The sequence below is a fragment of the Adiantum capillus-veneris genome, chromosome 24, assembly GCF_014529385.1.
Source record: "Adiantum capillus-veneris isolate H3 chromosome 24, ASM1452938v2, whole genome shotgun sequence".
NCBI lineage: Eukaryota > Viridiplantae > Streptophyta > Polypodiopsida > Polypodiales > Pteridaceae > Adiantum > Adiantum capillus-veneris.
The window spans coordinates 12450324-12470123 of NC_140954.1; the positions used below are offsets into that span (position 1 = coordinate 12450324).

At 42.1% G+C, this 19800-nt stretch overlaps 1 pseudogene; it reads right to left on the bottom strand.

The window, feature by feature from the left end:
• Positions 1–1890: 1890 nt before the first annotated feature.
• Positions 1891–14202, bottom strand: LOC147425959 (uncharacterized; annotated as a pseudogene).
• Positions 14203–19800: the final 5598 nt, after the last annotated feature.

Below are 19800 nucleotides of genomic sequence, written 5' to 3' on the forward strand. Positions count from 1 at the left end.
GAAAACTATCAAATATACGAAGAAGTATCAAGGAATGTAGATGCAAGATCATTAGATTCTAGATCAATATTCAGTGGACCAAGCACTACAAAAACAACATAGAAACAACATAGCTCTATGCTACCGCAACCATATCCATGTATGCCATAAAAAATAATTGGAATAATCATGCCACTAAGGAATGCTATTATAATTGGGGACAAATTAGGGAAAGGCCTCATCCTTATAACCTTTCATATTATCAAAATATGCCATCAAATCCTCAGTATCAACCCAATAGACCATCACCACCACCATGCCTCTCGACAAGTGAACCTAAAACTAGGACTAGAAAGACCAAGACCGGTGTTAGTCCATCAACCACCTCTACCGTGAGATAATCAAGAAGTAGTGAGATATGTATATCCAAATCAATATCCTAAAGAGAGCCCTTTAGTGCCAATACAAATGTATCACTAAAAAGAAGACCATAAACATTATTACAATAGTGATCCTTACCCACCAAGGGTCATGGAAACCTATGACGAGAGAAGTTTTATCTCGTCTTCTACAACCTTAGACCCGATGAAGAGTAATTTAAATCAAGGTGAAGGATTTTCACTAAGTCTGGGGTCTCTGATGTTCATAGCTAACCAAAATGAATCCATACCGAAGCCGAATCCTCAGAGATCATATGCACAACAACCTAAAAAACAGAGACCTTCGGGTCCTTGTTTTAAATGTGAAGGTGATCATTGGGCTTGGTATTGTCCAGGGGATCAACTGAATGTTGTAGCCAACACTCCTCATGATAAAAAGAGTGGGGGAGGATATAGTGGAGGATGAAAAATTGAGCACTTATACCCAGACTGCCCTCAAAATTCAGAGAAAAAAAAGGTAATGATGAACATTGGGGAAGTTTTCCCATCTTTGAGTGGATCAAATTCAAAAACAAAAATATTATTGAAGGTAATGATGAGAGTGTAGGAAAAAGGGAAAATGATAGATGAGAAGGAGGATAGGGACTCTCACAAAGCTAACAGTGAAAAATCACACGATATATAGTAAGAGTTCAATACCACAAGAAGCTAAAGGCTATTACAATTAAGTTGTCCCAAGATCGAGAGAAAACACAACAGTGAGCAAACCTAGGCCTAGTGTTATACTAGAGAAAATACAAAAGGAGCGAGTTCAAGAGGTTTAGTGCTGGTCGACAAAAAGTTTGAGCTGTTGGAAGAAATTCTAAATGCTTATGAAGCAAGATTGGGCAATATGCAAACAATGGAACATAAATGATTGACCTATCATTATGCGGAATGGAAAAAGCTACGATTGAATATGTACAAAAAGTTGATCAACAGACTGCTCAAACTCTTATGGAACCTCCACCAGCAATGCCCGTCCAAGAGAGAATAGTTCCCCAACCATCTCCAAACTTGAAAGACCTTGACAAAACAAATGGGTGAACAAATAAAAGACCTCAAAATTTTGATAAAAAAGAAAAGCAAAATGGAAACACTTGCCGAACGAGTCGAGGAAGTGGAGTTGGAACACCATCAAGAAGGGGAAAAAGCAAACATAAGATATCATCGGGAGCAAGGATATCCACTCACCCAAATTTAGCACTTCTAAAAGACCGAATCAGCTGAGATTGACAGTCCTCTTTGGCCTGCCAAGAACTGCATTTGGCATACATATCACAACTCGACCTATTGAACACTGCATTAATCACTTGCTCAAGCACTTTGCTATCTGCTTGGGAACCTCCATGTACCGGCTTTTGAGATCTCCTTGGGCCGACTAGATTTGGATGTACCATCATTAACCACCCCCTCATTGAGCATTCATGCTCAGCCACTGCATTATTTAGGTAAAATGTGATTGCATCAGATAAAATGGTATAGAAAATATCTATATAGTGAGATGAAAGAAAAAAAGTGGATATATAGCAATGACATATCTAAGGTAGAGATATAGAAAGAAGACTTCATCTACGCAACCCTCCAGGGTCAAATGGAAAGCAAAGAATTCCATCAAGCAAAATGTGAACTCCACCTTGATAAAAAAACAAAGTATCTTGACCCACATAAACCATGACAACCTCCATTTGGGTCAAGCTGATGCCATTGGCCATAACCCTTAATCTGTAAATAAGACATATCCCATCCTTTGATTCCACCTATAAAACCATATGTAGGCCACCCATGCCTTTCATAGCATAGATCTTCAACACCCTGTATCCATAAGCTTTCATATACATCATAAGCAAGTATAGCATCACTTGAAGCACTTGCATCATAGGTACCTGCTTTGCCACCTGCTAAAGAGAACTTCATAGCACAATCCACCTCATGTAGGTAACAAAGCCGGTGCATAACGCATTGCAAAGCAACCTTCAATAGCATATCAAACAACATCATAGCATAAACTTATAATACCTTGTAACATTTAATGGCCTAGTAACTTGTGTGTAGCGGAAAATAGAAGGAACATAGTGAGCATTTCATTAGAATAGATTCCTAATGAGATTAACAAGAGTGCTTGGGTGGAGAGAGCAACAAAAAGCATAACACCTAGTTAGATAGCATGAACAATACTTCAAAAGAGAGAGAAATTAAGCAATTGACAACAGTTGAGGACTGGATTTGCATGGAGCCAGTCCCCCCTCCAAAAGGCTTTGTATTATGGTTTCTCCCATCAAGAGAGACATTCTACAATACAATTTCTTGTGTTCTTTTAATACTAGCTAGTGCAATGAAGGTGGAAACTTCATGAACTTAGCAAAACACTTATCAAACACAACATTAATCTTGTCATGATCTCAGACCCAAGACCTCACACACCTTCAAAGATGGTGAGAGCAAGCGGGGTATGAGAGTAGATTGACAGGAAGAAGGAGTATTCTTACGAGAAAGATGTACATCTCCTCACATAATCACTCATATTAGCATAGCTTAGCTTAGTTATTAGCATGGTAGAGGACATGAGCATGCATTGAAGCTTGGATCTTGGTTGGATTTGCATCACAAATCCAAGAGTTGTTGGTGTAGGCCTCCCTTCTCACAAGCTTGGAGTAGGTGATAAGCTTTCCATTAAAGCTTGAGAAGGAGAGAAAGTCTTCTTTATCTCACACATAAGCTAGTGTGAGTGTGTATGTGATAATGCCTTGCAAAAATCAACCCCCTCTCTCTCTTGGTCAACCCATCTTGCTTTTTGCTCTTACTAGCATCCTATTGGACCTCCCCAAGCTTAGCCAATGGTAAATAAGCAACATAAGTGATAGCCTTCTGACATGTGTCTCCCTTTCCCCTTTTGTGATAGCTTTAGGTAATTATATAATTCAACTAAACTCTCATTGGACCCCTTTGCCTCCTGGCGAATAGGAATCAGGCAAGCCATTGGGCTCCTGAATGCTCATTGGTCCCCTTGGGAGACTGTCCAATAGTCTTCTAGAGAGCTTAATTCTTATTGGTATTTTTGTTAAGTGTTTTTAAATTAATTAAACTAGATTTACTCTAGCCTAGTTCTCATTGGTCCACCTCCAAGGCCATCCAATAGGAATTGGGTACACCTTGTGGCATCTAGGCTAGGGAGCTGAGATGTGTCCCTCATTCGTGTGTGTGTGTGTGTGAGTTTATCTCTTATCCCCTACTTGCAAGGCTTGCCCCCTCCTATGTAGGGATTGACAAAGACTTTTGGGACACACACAAAGCATCCAATTTCCCCCAAGTTTGACCTTTGGACACAACCTTTGAATTTTGGAGCCTTAGCATTTTGGAAGTCTTAATGGGCTGAACCTTAGGGTCTTTTAAGCCCATTGTTGCACATGTCTCTTTTACAGATGGCCCCCTCTTTGGATCCCTATTTTCCTCCTTTGGATCTCTATTGTGGCCGGTCTTCTAGCTTACCCAATATTCTAGATTTTTCTCCCCTAGTACTTCCCCAGATTAAATGATCAGTTTAGCATGAGAAAATCATTTAGGAGAATTAGATATTGATTATTATCACATAACCTCTCTCTTGAAATCATAGTCGTCCTTGACTATGGGTTAGAGAAGATAAAGCATATTCATTAGTCCTTTTCTTAGCGGGTAGAGGATCCCTATGTTACCCTACGACATTCCACAATGGATGACTAGTCCATTTGGCGCTTGAGAGCTTGAGGCTGCCGCAAGCATGTCTACACATTAGTCCTATCATCTTCCATAGTAGAGTGACAAGCTCTACTTGGTGTTCGGGAGACGTCGTCTCCACAAACTTGATCTAAGCATGCATACTACTTCATTTTTGTGCATAATAAAGAAAAAGAGACTCTTATAAGACTAAAACATTGTTCATTTTTAACATTTGTACATTTGCTTACTCTAGGGAAACATTGTAAGCATTGACAAGGTTTAGGTTATCCTTTAATTGTATGCCTTGCATCTATCTAGCATCTTCAAAAGGATAATTCTTAAACTTAAAAAGATATCGTCGGATAGTCTTACTGCCTCTTAGTACCTTGTCTTCATGTCGAAGAATGGACTCGGGCTGCAACACCTCTTCTTGGTCCTCGTCTCCGGTGGGTCTTCAATAGTTGGTTCTTGAGGTGGATCTCCTTTGTAAGGCTTTAGTAGGCTCACATGGAAAGCATTGTGTTGACGGGAGAAAAGCAAACCCCGAACCTCGATGGCCTCTAAAACACTGGGGACCGAATGGCACGCCTTGAGCCTGTCATGGTAAAGCAAACAGGGGGCACCACCTAGCTTCAGCGGTTAGGACGCAAACAACACACCACCATAAAAAAGTTTTCATCCAAGAGAGATGGATGCTTGGAGCGATGATGAAGAGGAAAGGGAATGAGATCAATTGAGAGAGAGAGAGAGAGAGAGAGAGAGAGAGAGAGAGAGAGAGAGAGAGAGAGAGAGAGAGAGAGAGAGAGAGAGGGAGGGGGTATAGCGGCTTAGTACTTAGGAACCACAAAAGGATGGCGAATCCGCACACCCTTCACACATACACAAGCTCACTCCAAACACAAGACTAGGTGGCAATTCCGCACACCTCACATGGGCAAAACATTGCAAGAAAACATACTCACAAAACCTCAAGCTTTATTTAGAGAATAAGGCGATGAAATGGGGAGCATAGGGTAGGGGAATGAGAAGGGAGAGCGTGGTAGAGCACATGGCGGATAGGTGGGAGTTGATGGCGAAGACTCGCACGAGGGTTACGGCCATCATCCTTCATTTAGTTTCCCTTCATCTTCCATAGCCCAAGGGTGTAGAGATCATTCTCAAGACGAGCATGGTGATTGCGGTGATGGTGATGGTGTGGGTGTGTGTGTGTGCACTAGGCACACACAGTGCATAGTGTACTCTTTGGTGATAGTGTGTGTATTTAGTGTGATGGTGACCCCTCTTTATATAGGGGAGGAGGGGGGAGGAATTCTAGAATTTAGAAATGAAGAAATCATTATCTACATAGGCCATGTGACTGTGGGCCCCACTTGTCTGGCTGTGTGTATATGTGCTAGAACAGCAGTCTCATGAGAGAGAGACTAAGAGAGAGAGATGGGTTGATGAAGAAAAGTGAGAGGTGACATGGAGAATAAAGTAATTACAAGAGGGGAGAGAGGGGAGTGTGTTCAGAGGTGAATCTGTGTGCAGATGTGTGTGAACACAAGAAAAATCAGGTAACCACCGGGTGGGGATGGGTCTGTGGGCACCTTTTTCGGTGAAACTGAGTGTGTGTGAGTGTGGGGGACGTTATTTAGCTACAAGAGAAGAGACATGGCGCCCTTTAGAGAGAGAGGGGGGTATTTGGGTCATGGGATATGATAGGAGAGAGAAAGAGGGGGTGGGGTATACTATTTTGGAAGATAGGGTAAGTTGCATGTGAGTTAGGGTGCATTATTAGTGAGTTATAATGCATTATTGGTGAGAGGTGGGGTAGCTTGAGGGGAGAGAGAAAGGAGAAAGGACAAGGGGAAGAGAGAGGGGGTTGACCTTTTGAGTGGAGGAGAGGAAAAGGGACACACGGCGGGGCAACAATGAAGAAAAAAAGGAGGCAAGGTGGGGATGGGCTACCCCACAGGCATGAGGTGGCCTATTTTACCTTTCTTATATATTTACATAATCATACTTTATTTTTTTCTTACTTTTTCCAATGCCTTTTACCACTCCCTCCCTAAGAGGGGGTTTTCATGGGGTGGGGACGAGAGAAGAGGGGTATGGGAGCTTGGCTTGTGAAAAGCCCCCATCAGTGTATGAGCCAATGGTTGGGCAACTTGAGTTGATAGGCCATCTCATTGACTGGCCTAAGAATATGGAAGGGACCATAGTACCTTTTTGCTAACTTAGCAGAGTACTTTTGGTGTCCCGTAGGATTCTTGCCCGTCGTGTGCCTTAATCGAGCCTTGGGAAATTTGAGTAAGACCCAATCATTTTCTTTAAAGGCTTGGGCTCTTCTGTGCTTTTCAGCAGCAACCTTTTGCTTTTGCTGTGCGATAGAGATAGCATCCTTAATCTCTTGGAAAGATTCTTGTAGGTCTCAGCTATACTCATCTGCAACGAAGATCTTCCCATGTACCTTAAGTAGCAAGGGACTTTTTGATCTTCCCTCTATTACCTCAAAAGGTGCTTTTCCCGTGGAAGTATGTACAATGTTATTGTAGGCATACTCCACTAAGGGTAAGTACTTCTCCCATTGGGATCTTTGATCTACTTCCGTTGCATAGGGTTTTAGTAGATAGAGAATTGTTAGGTTAGCTATTTCACTTTGGCATCCGTTTGCGGGTGATGGGCTGAAGAGAAGTTTAGACTTGTTCCTAAATTCTCAAAGAGACCCTTCCAGAAATCACTGGTCATTCTAGGATCTCTATCCGACACTATGGACATTAGCAAGCCATGGTACTTGAAGATTTGTGAAATGAAGAGGGTTGCCATTTGATGGGCTTTGATAGTCTTTTTGACAGGTATAAAATGAGCTTGTTTACTGAACCTGTCTACTATCATCCATATTCCCATATTCCCATGGATAGAATTAGGCAATCCAAAGATAAAATACATGGATATGCTCTCCCATGGTGAATTGGGTATTGGAAAATGTTGAAGCAATCCAAGTTGCTTCCCTCTATCAAACTTCGTCTTTTGGCATACCACACATTTAGAAACATACTCTTGTATGTTTGCTTTCATGGTAGGCCAATAGAAATATGTTTCAATCCCCTTTAGGGTAGCTGAATCCCTCTATGCCCTGCATAAGGAGGAGCATGAGATTCATACATTACTTTCTCACGTATTGAGCTAGTAAAGCATAGTCTATTGCCATAGAGAAGATAACCATCTTGTAAAGTAAATGGTTCCTCTTTCTTCCCTAGTGCAAGGGCTGAAATCGCATTTCTAAAATTGGGAGCAATAGCATACTCATCTATCATAGAAGATAGATCATTATGAGTTGCTATGAAAACCGTATTCACTCTCGGCCGTCTTGAGAGTGCATCGGCTACTTGATTATGATTGCTAGCAATGTGAGCAATATGAAATGAAATTGCAAAAGAAAATTTGCCCACCTCATTTGTTTGTCGCAGAGCTTGGTCTGCGTCATGAACTACTTAAGACTTTGGTGATCCGTTCGCAAAATGAAAGGAGTCCCCAATAAATAGTGCTTCCATGAGTCTAAGGCATGTAGAACTGCAAGGAGTTCCTTTTCATATATGCCTAGAGCTTTCTCAACAGGGTCGAGCCTTCGACTTTCATAGCGTATGGCGTGCCCTTCTTCAAGCAAAACAGCTCCAAGGCAATCACCACAAGCATCACATTGGACCTCAAATGGCTTTGAGAGATCCAGTAGTGTAAGCACAGGTTGAGAGATAAGATTTTCTTTAAGCTTTTCGAACGCATTGTTCTCCTTGGCAGACCATGTGTACCTAATGTTTTTCTTTGTTAGATCATGTAATGGTCATGCTATTAGTGAGAACTTTTCTATGAAGCATCTATAGTATGCGCACATACCTATAAAGCTTCTTAACTCATGAAGATTCCTTGGTTTAGGCCATCCTTTTATTACCTCTAACTTTGATGGATCCATTTGGATGCCATCTTGAGAGATAATGTGACCTAAATACTGAATCTCTTGCAAGAAAAAATCACTTTTCTTTCGATTAACATAAAGTTTATTCTCTCTTAGAACTTGAAATATTACGTGGAGACGTCGCTTGTGTTTCGTCTAATGAATTAGAGTAGATGATGATATCATCAAAGAACACTCGAGTAATGGTTTGGTGAGGCCTAAATAGCTTCTCCATCAAGCGGTTGAATGTGGCTGGTGCATTGGTCAAGCCAAAAGGCATGACAATGTATTCGTAAAGACCAAACGTAGTGCAAAATGCGGTCTTTACAATGTCTTGATCAACTATCCTTATTTGATGATAGCCACTTTTTAGGTCAATCCTAGTGAAGTAGGTGGACCCTTGTAGCTTATCAAATAGGTCTTCTACACGTGGAATGGGAAACCTATTCTTGATAGTGATCCTTTTTTGTGCTCTATAGTCGACACACATACGATATGCTCTCAACTAACTCATGCACTTGCCACATAATCTCCTCTTGTTGAGCTTGAGAAACTCTATAAGGAGGTTTATTAGGTGGTGAACTTCCTAGAGGAAGTTCAATTGCATGGTCATCATTACCTCGTTTAGGAGGTAGCTCACAAGGGATGTCGTCAATAAAGACATCTTGAAACCCCTTGAGAAAATTGGATAACTCTAATTCCTTTTGGTTGTGTATATTTTCTTTTGCTAAAAATATTAGGTTCATTTTGATAATCTTTAACAAAAATCATGTACACGGAAATAGAGCTCTTTATTGACTTGTTGAAAGCTTGTGTATGTACAATGGGTATAGTGTTACCCATTTCCTTAGCATCTATATACATACCTTTTTCCCTGAACTTAAAGGAGATTCTCCTTTCAGGGAATTTAACATTGGCAGCCATGCGATCACAAACCATGGTGCCCCTAGGATTACATCCTCATGCTTGAGAGGAGAGTCCACATAGCTTTGGACATGGAGCCTCAATTTCTCGATTAAGGGAGTGACTGAAGCTTCTTGCCCCTTGAAAGCACCGTCTGCGGTGTAGGACATCTCCCATCTCATAGGCTTGTATGCCTAGCTTGGTTTACAACTCTATAGATATAAAATTTTGAGTAGAACCGGGGTCAAAGAGAATAAAAGCATCATGTTCTCTTACCTTTCCCCAACCATGGCATAGAGGAGATCCTTTGTGGTGAGCTTCCTCCTCTTGGATTTCGACCGAGGTAGCTCTAGGAGGATCATGGTGGTTGTTCTTTTGGGGACAAGCGCGGTACGCATGCCCTTGTTTGCCGCAATTGAAACACCAGTTATCCTTGCGAGAACTCTCAAGCTCTTTGGGAGACTCCCTTCTCTTTAGCTTTGTTGGAATTGCCCTTAGGAGACTTTTGGACATTGTCCTTCCTCTTAGGCTCATTGGAACCCTTGTTTTCAGGGGGTTTAGAATTCCTCTTAGCCCCTGTTTGGACATTAATTCGAGAGGCCACCATAGTATGATGTATTACCACTGATATGGTGCGTGGCCTTTGGGAGTTGACATGCTCCGCCATTTCTTTGGTTAAGCCCTCACAAAATTGCTGCTTTTGCTCTCCAAAATCCAACTTTTTGAAGACAGTGGCTTTGAGTTGTAGGTCCCAAAACTTGTCTACATATTTGTGGATGGATTCATAGGGAGAGAGCTTTAAGCTTCGCCATTCGGTGAGTACTTTGTCTTTGGCATCGGTGGCCAAAAACTGCTTCATAATGGAAGCTCTTAAAGCTTTCCATGTTCGGTGGAGCTTCACCTTGGCCCATAGACTAGACCACCATTGTCTGGCAGAATTTTGAAAGTTCATAGCTACATGGTGTAGCTTAGAGGACTCCGTGAAGCCCTCATCTCCAAACGCCGCACCGAAGTGTTGGATAAAGTTCAAGACTTTGTCCGTAGCACCAAAAGTGTCATTGTAGGTAAGGAAAGAGATGCTCTTCCCTCCCTCTTTGAACTTCTTGAGCTTGGATGACCTCTTCCACGCAGCATAGGATTTCCTATGGCCTCTTCTTTTTTATGGTTCAAAGGTTGCACCATCACTTTCTTCAGAAGATGAATAATTTGAGGAAGATGGAGAAGAGGGTGACCTCTTTCTCCCCTTTTTCTTGCCTTGATCTTCGTTGTCTTGACCATTACTTTCATAAGAGGAAGAGGATAAAAAAGATGGAGAAGAGGGTGTCCTATTTCTCGCCTTTTTCTTCTCTTACTTTTTGTTATCCCTCTTTGAAGTATGGTGCGGAGAATATCGATGGTCTTCTACGTTTTGGAGGTGATGGAGAGCGTTTAGCCCGTCGTCTTTGTGGAGCCATCTCCACCGAGGTGGTGGGAGACTCACTTCTTTCTCGTTCCTTCGGTGGAGGCTCTTGAGTTCTCCTTTGAGAAGGAGATCCGTCATCAAGGAGAAAATTTATGAGCCCTTCGTTGGGATCCTCTTCTTCTTCGCGAATCGGAGAGAGACCTCTTTTGGAAGTCTCACAAGGAGGCTTCTTAGGTATTCTCTCGTCATGGTGGGGAGCTTGAAGAATCCCATGAGCACGAAGCTGCCGTTGCACTTCACTTTGGAGGGATGGATTGCCCATGGCTTGTTGAAGCCTAGAAACAAAATAGTTAACAAGCATCGGGGCATCATTAGTAGCTTGCTCATCAGCAATCAAAGTCATCAACATTAATTAGGTGTACTTTGGCACTTCAAGCCCTAGTTACTAATCCTCTTTACCCCTTAGAAAAAGCACTCAAGCTAATGTACCCGTGGCTCGAATACCATTAATTGCAAGGAATAGAAGAGAGGGTCGTTCAACACCAAAACAACACCGGCTCATGTCAAGCTTCTAATAGCTCAATAGTGGTTAAGCCGTAGGCAAGCCCCATAGGAATCCACTAATAAGACCATATCTCTCGACGGTGATGCCCCGTTAATTACACAAAGGCAGGCCCACTGCAAGACTGAAAAATCCCTATTCTACTTACTCACATGCAATTAATAGTACCAACCATTTATAGCTAGCTTGAGGACCTCCCTTCTTGAGTAAGAAAAGAGAAACCTTGTGCTCTGATACCAATGTAACATTTAATGGCCTAGTAACTTGTGTGTAGCGGAAAATAGCATGAGCATAGTGAGCATTTCATTAGAATAGACTCCTAATGAGATTAACAAGAGTGCTTGGGTGGAGAGAGCAACAAAAAGCATAACACCTAGTTAGATAGCATGAACAATACTTCAAAAGAGAGAGAAATTAAGCAATTGACAACTGTTGAGTACCGGATTTGCATGGAGCCGGTCCCCCCTCGAAAAGGCTTTGTATTATGGTTTCTCCTATCAAGAGAGACATTCTACAATACAATTTCTTGTGTTCTCTCAATACTAGCTAGTGCAATGAAGATGGAAACTTCATGAACTAAGCAAAACACTTATCAAACACAACATTAATCTTGTCATGATCTCAGACCCAAGACCGCACACACCTTCAAAGATGGTGAGAGCAAGCGGGGTACGAGAGTAGATTGACAAGAAGAAGGAGTATTCTTACGAGAAAGATGTACATCTCCTCACATAATCACTCATATTAGCATAGCTTAGCTTAGTTATTAGCATGGTAGAGGACATGAGCATGCATTGAAGCTTGGATTTTGGTTGGATTTGCATCACAAATCCAAGAGTTGTTGGTGTAGGCCTCCCTTCTCACAAGCTTGGAGTAGGTGATAAGCTTTTCATTAAAGCTTGAGAAGGAGAGAAAGTCTTCTTTATCTCACACATAAGCTAGTGTGAGTGTGTAGGTGATAATGCCTTGCAAAAATCAACCCCCTCTCTCTCTTGGTCAACCCATCTTGCTTTTTGCTCTTACTAGCATCCTATTGGACCTCCCCAAGCTTAGCCAATGGTAAATAAGCAACATAAGTGATAGCCTTCTGACATGTGTCTCCCTTTCCCCTTTTGTGATAGCTTTAGGTAATTATATAATTCAACTAAACTCTCATTGGACCCCTTTGCCTCCTGGCGAATAGGAATCAGGCAAGCCATTGGGCTCCTGAATGCTCATTGGTCCCCTTGGGAGACTGTCCAATAGTCTTCTAGAGAGCTTAATTCTTATTGGTATTCTTATTAAGTGTTTTTAAATTAATTAAACTAGATTTACTCTAGCCTAGTTCTCATTGTTCCACCTCCAAGGCCATCCAATAGGAATTGGATACACCTTGTGGGCATCTGGGCTAGGGAGCTGACATGTGTCCCTCATTCCCTTTGTGTAAAGGGAGCTTGTGTGTGTGTATATGTGAGTTTCCCTCTCATCCCCTACTTGCAAGGCTCGCCCCCTTCTATGTAGGGATTGACAAAGACTTTTGGGACACACACAAAGCATCCAATTTTCCCCAAGTTTGACCTTTGGACACAACCTTTGAATTTTGGAAGCTTAGCATTTTGGAAGTCTTAATGAGTTGAACCTTAGGATCTTTTAAGCCCATTGTTGCACATGGCTCTTTTACAGATGGCCCCCCCTTTGGATCCCTATTTTTCCTCCTTTGGATCCCTACTGTGGCCGGTCTGCTAGCTTAACCAATATTCTAGCTTTTTCTCCCCTGATACTTCCCCATATTAAATGATCAGTTTAACATGAGAAAATCATTTAGGAGAATTAAATATTGATTATTATGACATACCTTGTCACCCGTGTCTACGTGCTGTCAATCCCTGCTATTTTTCAAGCCTCAACATCTGGCTTTGCAATACATGATTCAAGAGTTTCTACTTCACAAGCCATCTCCACAACTCGAACAATATGAGGCTCTTCAACGTGCTTGATAGGGCAAGGTTGCTCAAACCCCTTGCTTTGCATTGCACCTTGATTCACTTGCACATGACCTGTGTTGGATTGCCTATCCGTGGATGGGGACTCATCCTTCCAATTGTCACAATTGATCGACTCCCAAAAGCTTGAAGTTGGATCCTCCTCACCATAAACCGATTCCGCACCTTCACAATCTGGCACCATGTTGTTGCAGCACGCCATCACTTGAGCGATTAGTGTGACCCTCAGTGGGGCAGCACAAGATGGAAAGGGGGAAATGTGAATACACCCAGCACACACACTGAATGCCTCTCTATAGCACAATGATTGCACAACACCCCTATCCCCTAGATAGCACTCACATAAATGCCTAATCTGCTAACAATTACTGTCAATGCCCGGTCTCGACCAACCCCTACTACACACGCCCGATCACAAAGCATAACATTATGGTTTCAACATTAACCATTCGATGAACCTTTCTCTATATATAGGTAATTCAAAATTGACCAATAACCGCAGACCTTTGCAAAAGTCCTTTAGCATACACCCATTCTATACCAAGCCGACATCCACTTGCATACTCGATATCCACACAAGGCATACTCACACACAATACACAAGTAGATATGAGAGAAAGATGACATGAATCCAATTAGGTCTCCCCAATCTCATCTCAAAAAAATAAAAATTCTCTCAAAACATATTAAGTGCACAAGTGAAGGGTGAGTTTAGGAAATGAAAAGACAGATGAAAGTGAAAAGTCAGCAGACATATGAAGGTGGAAAGTCAAAAGACGCATGAAGATGGAAAGTCAAAAGACGCATGAATAGAGCGAGAATATATCCTGGAAAATTCTTTCGAATTTGTATATAATATGAACATGTATTTCGAATATATTTCCAAGAATAAAGTGAGAAAATATCATGGAAAATCCTTTCGAATTTGTATATAATATGAACATGTATCTCCTAACTCGATGCGACCTTGATGAGCATGGCAAGACAGCTCCCCTTTGTCCTCGTGTGTACCACCCTTCAAAAAAATAATCAGAGGCTGACTCTTCAGTTATACTCCCTCGCTTGATCTCCCTCTCAAGCAACCCGTTCTCAAGCGCTATGGCGTTGATATGAAATTCTCGGGGCTGCCAGATGGTACTTCTCTGCTCCTCTGTAGTATTTTGGCACCACCTCTCTTCCTTTATGGCTTTTGCGGCAGTCACCCGATCTTTGTTCTGCCTGAGCCCCACACCTTCTGGACACTCTTTTCCTCCCAATCTCTGTAGCGCCACCCTCTCGGTACCGACCTCTTGGCTCTTCAAGTCCCTCCTCACAGCCTTGCACATCTCATGCCGCCTTTGATCACTACTGTAGGAATCTAGTAATAAGACCAACTAAGGTCTTAGACTAAGGTTAGTTAATAGTGAAGAGTTGTGACTCATCCCATGAGGCACAACCTATCACGAAGAGGCACACCTCTTTGTCATCTATAAAAGAAGAGGATTCGTGCCAACAATGTAACACATCATCCAACAAACAAATGAAGCAAGAACTTCGAGTATTGGTAACTGTGTTTTGTCTATGAGAATGATGATCTTAAACATGTTCTAATTGAAACACTAATGGTAATTAATCATACATGTGAGCAACTCTGATGTTTTCTACATGGTATCAGAGCGGGACGAACCCTTGCGGGCGACGCCCATCAAGAATGATGATTTCTTTCAGGCTACGAGTGAAGAAATTTTTATTGGAGCGGATACGATCCAATGATGCAAGTCGAGGTGACAAAACCGCCTCAAAATCCGAAAAAAATGGTAATTTTGATTCCGCGCAAGACGCGAAGGCCATAAAAAATGGAAAATTGGCGCAAAATGCGCATGTTGAGACAATCGGCACCGAAAATGGGCAAGAATTAAATTTTCATGCAATGAATGCAACACAGCCCTCCAAGCCCCTTGATCAAGATTGGGGACAAGGCCATGATGCCTCTGACCGGACATCGAGCGGGCAAGCTAAAGATTTCAAGGGTCATGAGACCCACCCCTTAACAACATACACCTTTTAACACCCATCTCTCACTTTCATTATAGGACATCAACTAAAATTTATATGCTTGTCACTAGTATCCCCTTGAGGGGGAATAGTGAGTTACAAGGGCACACAAGTGTCAAAACTAAACCTAAACAATTTAAATATCAAATCAAAGAATCCATAACTTCAAAAATCAAATATACCAAAATGATTAAATCAAGCAAACCAAAATTCAAAATGAAAATTGCAGTTTTTGCAATATATATCTTACATATACCCTATGATCCAGGATAGGCTATATTTGATAAAAATTATCTATTACAGGAAGTTCCTTTAAAACCTTAGCTGTCTTAAGTAAGGGAGCATGTAGGAATCTAGTAATAAGACCAACTAAGGTCTTAGAGTAAGGTAAGTAAATAGTGAAGAGTTGTGACTCATCCCATCCCATGAGGCACAACCTATCATGAAGAGGCACACCTCTTCGTCATCTATAAAAGAACAGGATTCGTGCCAACAATGTAACACATCATCAACAAACAAATGAAGCAAGAACTTCGAGTATTGGTAACTGTGTCTTGTCTATGACAATGATGATTCAATTGAAACACTAATAGTAATTAATCATACATGTGAGCAACTCTGACATTTCTACAACTGCCGAGCATACTAAATATGGAAAACTCCTTCAGCCGCTTTCCTTTCCTGACCCTCTGTGCTACCAACTCACGATCAACAGCGTTCAATGCTTTTCCTTTGAAGCCTTCAACCCTCCCAAACCTGCTCACGGGTCCCTTCTATCCTGTAGTAGCACCTTTATCAGTCCCTTTTTTTAGCACACCAAAAATCCTTCTTTGATTGTAGCACTTGGCCCCCTGAATCATCTTCTCCCCTTTGATCACAAGTTCACCCCCCAGTGCTGCTCCCAGAGCTCCTTCTTCTCTGGCCAATTGCGACTCCCTCTTGCTCATGGGCCTCATCACCCAGCAGATGGCGGCCTCCCCTTCCAAGCCAGCTTCTCCCCTCTCCTTGTTCTTTGGCTCAAGGAATCACGCTCTTGACAGGCTCGCTGTCCTCCACAGTAGTGTCCCGAACTGCTCCTGAGCGTCCCCAATTTCTCCGAGCCAACTTCTCCCGGCCTCCCCAATCAACTGCATGGCGAACAAGACCGCCATGTCCAGACCACCTCCTGTCGAGTCTCCAACTCCCCCTCGTTCCCCCTGTCCTCAGTCTGCCCCCCCCTTTTCATGCATAACTGAAGCCCCTCTCACCTTTCCTTCTAGCCCACTGTAGTGGCGCCGCCATCACCTGCAGAGTTACGTTTGAGGAGTTTTTTTTAGCTCAAAGCTATTTCCAGCTTACCTTAAAAGGAGTTTTCCGCTTGGCCATCGGTCCCACCACCCGGTTGCCCATCTCCACTCGAAGCTTCATAGCAAGGACGTTTGCTCACGCCGACGATGACATGGCCACAACCGACCATAATTGAATACAATCGACTCTTAAAAAAACGACTCCCAAAATATCTACTGAGAACAGCAACATCGTCCCGATCGTCGACAAACACGAGCATCACAACTTCCGATTATAAAATTGCTAGACATTGGCCTTTAAGTATACAAAAAACTTGAGTTTACCGAACACGATTAATCTTTGCATACATATCATGATATCATTGGGAGCAAGGATATCCACTCACCCAACTTTAGCACTTCTAAAAGACCCAATCAACTGAGCTTGAAATTCCTCTTTTGGCCTGCCAAGAACTGCATTTGGCATACATATCACAACTAGACCTATTGAACATTGCATTAATCACCTGCTCAAGCACTTTGCTATCTTCTTGGGAACCTCCATGTACCGGCTTCTGAGCTCTCCTTGGGCCGACCAGATTTGGCTGCACCAAAGTTTAGATGACAAAGAACATTTGTGGATGTGCGGAGAGTTTGAATTTGGGAGGCTAAGGACAAAAGACTGAGTCCTAGAGAGATCAGTGAGGATACATCTTACATTCAAGAACCATTTCCAGAAGATTTTTTTGAACATTTTGCCTAGGAATAGATACTGGCTACTTTAGATGTGTGCATAAATAAAATAACGCCTACAAAGGTGTTGAAGGTGTTGAAGGAAGCTAACAAAACTTGTGAGTATGAAAGAATAATAGGTGAGATAGGTAGCTACATCATGGAACGTGATGCAAAATAGCAAACATAGGAAGAAGAGCAACCACAAGAATATGTCAGCATTGATATACTCAAAGATTTGACAATAGTTGTTTCAAAGAAGCAGACTCCAGGAAATTCCAAACTGAAATTAGATGAAGAATCAGTGCTGCCAAGCTCCATGGCAGATGTTCATCAAACTCAAGATGAAGAAAGAACAAGGATATGGCAAAAGATCGATCGTCTCCTATAATGATCAAATTTAGCATATGTGGGGAAACATGACTCAAAATCACGTGTTCAACTAAGATGTATCCTAATTATGCGACAAGGAATATAATGACTTATGGCACGCGGATAATGATGGAAAAGTCACCAATCAAGGAGCTAGAAGAAATAGCATACAAAAGTTCTAGAATGCCAATGCCTAGCTTTGGTGTGGCCAAAGTCTTATCCAGAACCGAGAAATTCAACGAGACCTTCTACATCATCAACTCCCATCATATCAAAGAGAGTCTAGTCCTGACAAAAAGCTGGAGGGACATCTTCTTTTGACAACAACCAAAAGATTCAACTAAAACACCAAAAGCCCCAAAAGAATGTCAAGTACATGCAACAAAGAAACAACCAACCATCGCAGAGAAAGGTAAATCTAAAGCAGCCACTCAAGTAGATAAACCTCGCAAGTCAACTTTATCCTCAACAAGCCTACATTAAACTTCTTCCGTAGCCTCTACTTCAAGAGCCACAACAGCATCAACGCAATGGAAACCAAAGTAAAAGGGTTATCAACCAAAGTGTCCACCACAAAAAAGCCTTTAGAAGAAGCCGAAGAGAGTCAACCAAGTGTTGGTATAGAAAGAGCGCATCAAAGTCCAACATCCAATTTGGATACATCAAGCATATGTTTTTTTGCAACAACCAAAGGTCATTGGGTAGGGTCACATCAAATGCATCGATCACTACTCAAGGCTACTTTCAAGGAAACACAAATATTTGGGCCAAAAAGCCTAAGGTAATAATATGGACCTACTCACCCCAAGAAAACACTTCTACAAAGAGGAAGAGAAGCTATCAACGGAAGACAAACACCTCAACAAGGAGGAAGAACAACCACAAAAGGAAAAAGAAAATATCTTCAAAGAAACAACCAATGAGGCAAGTATGGGTACCAAAGTCAGAATTCAACCAAACTAGCAAACAAGCATGTGAAGTATCGGAACTCAAGCTACTCGATGAGCAAGGATTTTATGAAGGTAACTCTCAAATATGGTTTGGAACAAATAGCAGCTCAACCTAGAAAATATAAGATCAATCGCATTGCACAAGGCTCCACCCAAAGGCAAGAAATCATGACCAAGAGGCAATAGAAGCCGATTACAACCAAGGGTGATGCAACCTCCAGATGGATACCTCAACTTCAACTCCAAAAGCAAGGCTTTAACAATGGGAATAATCAAATATGGATACCAAAGCCTAGTGACCATCCAATCCGAGTTGAAGGGAAAATGAAAAATACAATCACACGGGGACCAAAGACAAAGTGGGTTTTGAAATCACTATTGGAAACTCCATCACAAATAACCCCCAAGCATCATCCACCACTTCTCTGAGGGAGAAAGCAAAGGCTCCATCATACCCTACACTAGTATAAGCAATAACAACATATGGCAAACAAAGCGAGACGAGCAAAAGTATGCCAAACTATTGGACAAATTGGTGGCATCCAAAGACCGAAATAATGAAAGAGGCATGAATCTCAAGACCCTATGGAACTCAATTTTTGGCCTTAACACGTACGTCCAAGTCCCCTTTAAAAATACATGGCATAAAATCCAGACTCGGGCAATTAAGCCACTAGATGAGCGAGGCTTAGTCCCAAAGCTTCATGCAATATTTTATGTGGTATGAGAGTCTTAGATATTCTAGGTACTGCTCAAGCTGGAAGGGTTGGGCATATTTACGTTGTGTCACCACTCATGCTGGTATAGGTGAGCATTGTTGGAATTAGGGTTGCAGAGAAATGCACACAGCTTGGAGAAGACGAAGAATTAGGGTTGCAGAGAAATGCACACAGCTTGGAGAAGACGAAGGAAGCTCAAGGCACACAATAGAGAGTAATGGACGTATATACAATGCACGGGGAGAAAAACCTCCTAAAGAGGAAAAAGTGCCCCAGTGGTCCTAGTGTGTTCACGCACATCACTACCACATGTATATGGTAACAAATCCCCCCTGGAGTGATGCGGTGAACGAGAGCTGGCACATGAGTAAAGGGAAGTGCCATGCCCTAAGGACATGATCAGTCCACAAAGGGGAGTAAGCCCAAAGCTTTGCGAAAAGCTTCTCACTTCTCACGAGACAATGCCTTTGTGAAAAGATCTGCAAGGTTTTCCTGTGTTGGCGCATAACTCAAGCTGATTTTTCCTGCTGAGAGCCTCTCCTTGACATAGTGGTAATGCACCGCAATGTGCTTTGTGCGATCATGAAAAACTGGGTTCCTCGGAACTGCCAATGCGCTCTAACTGTTAGTGTAGATAGTGTTGGTAGTGTCCTGTCCAACACCCAAATCAGCCATAAGGCGTCTGATCCATACACAGTCAACCGTAGCTGTGAAGACTACTATGTACTCAGTCTCACAACTCGAAGTGGCCACAGTAGGTTGCTTATTTCTCAACCATGATATACATGAATTTCCAAGCATGAAAAAAAAACCACTTGTGGACACTCGCGTGTCAAAACAACCAGCCCAAT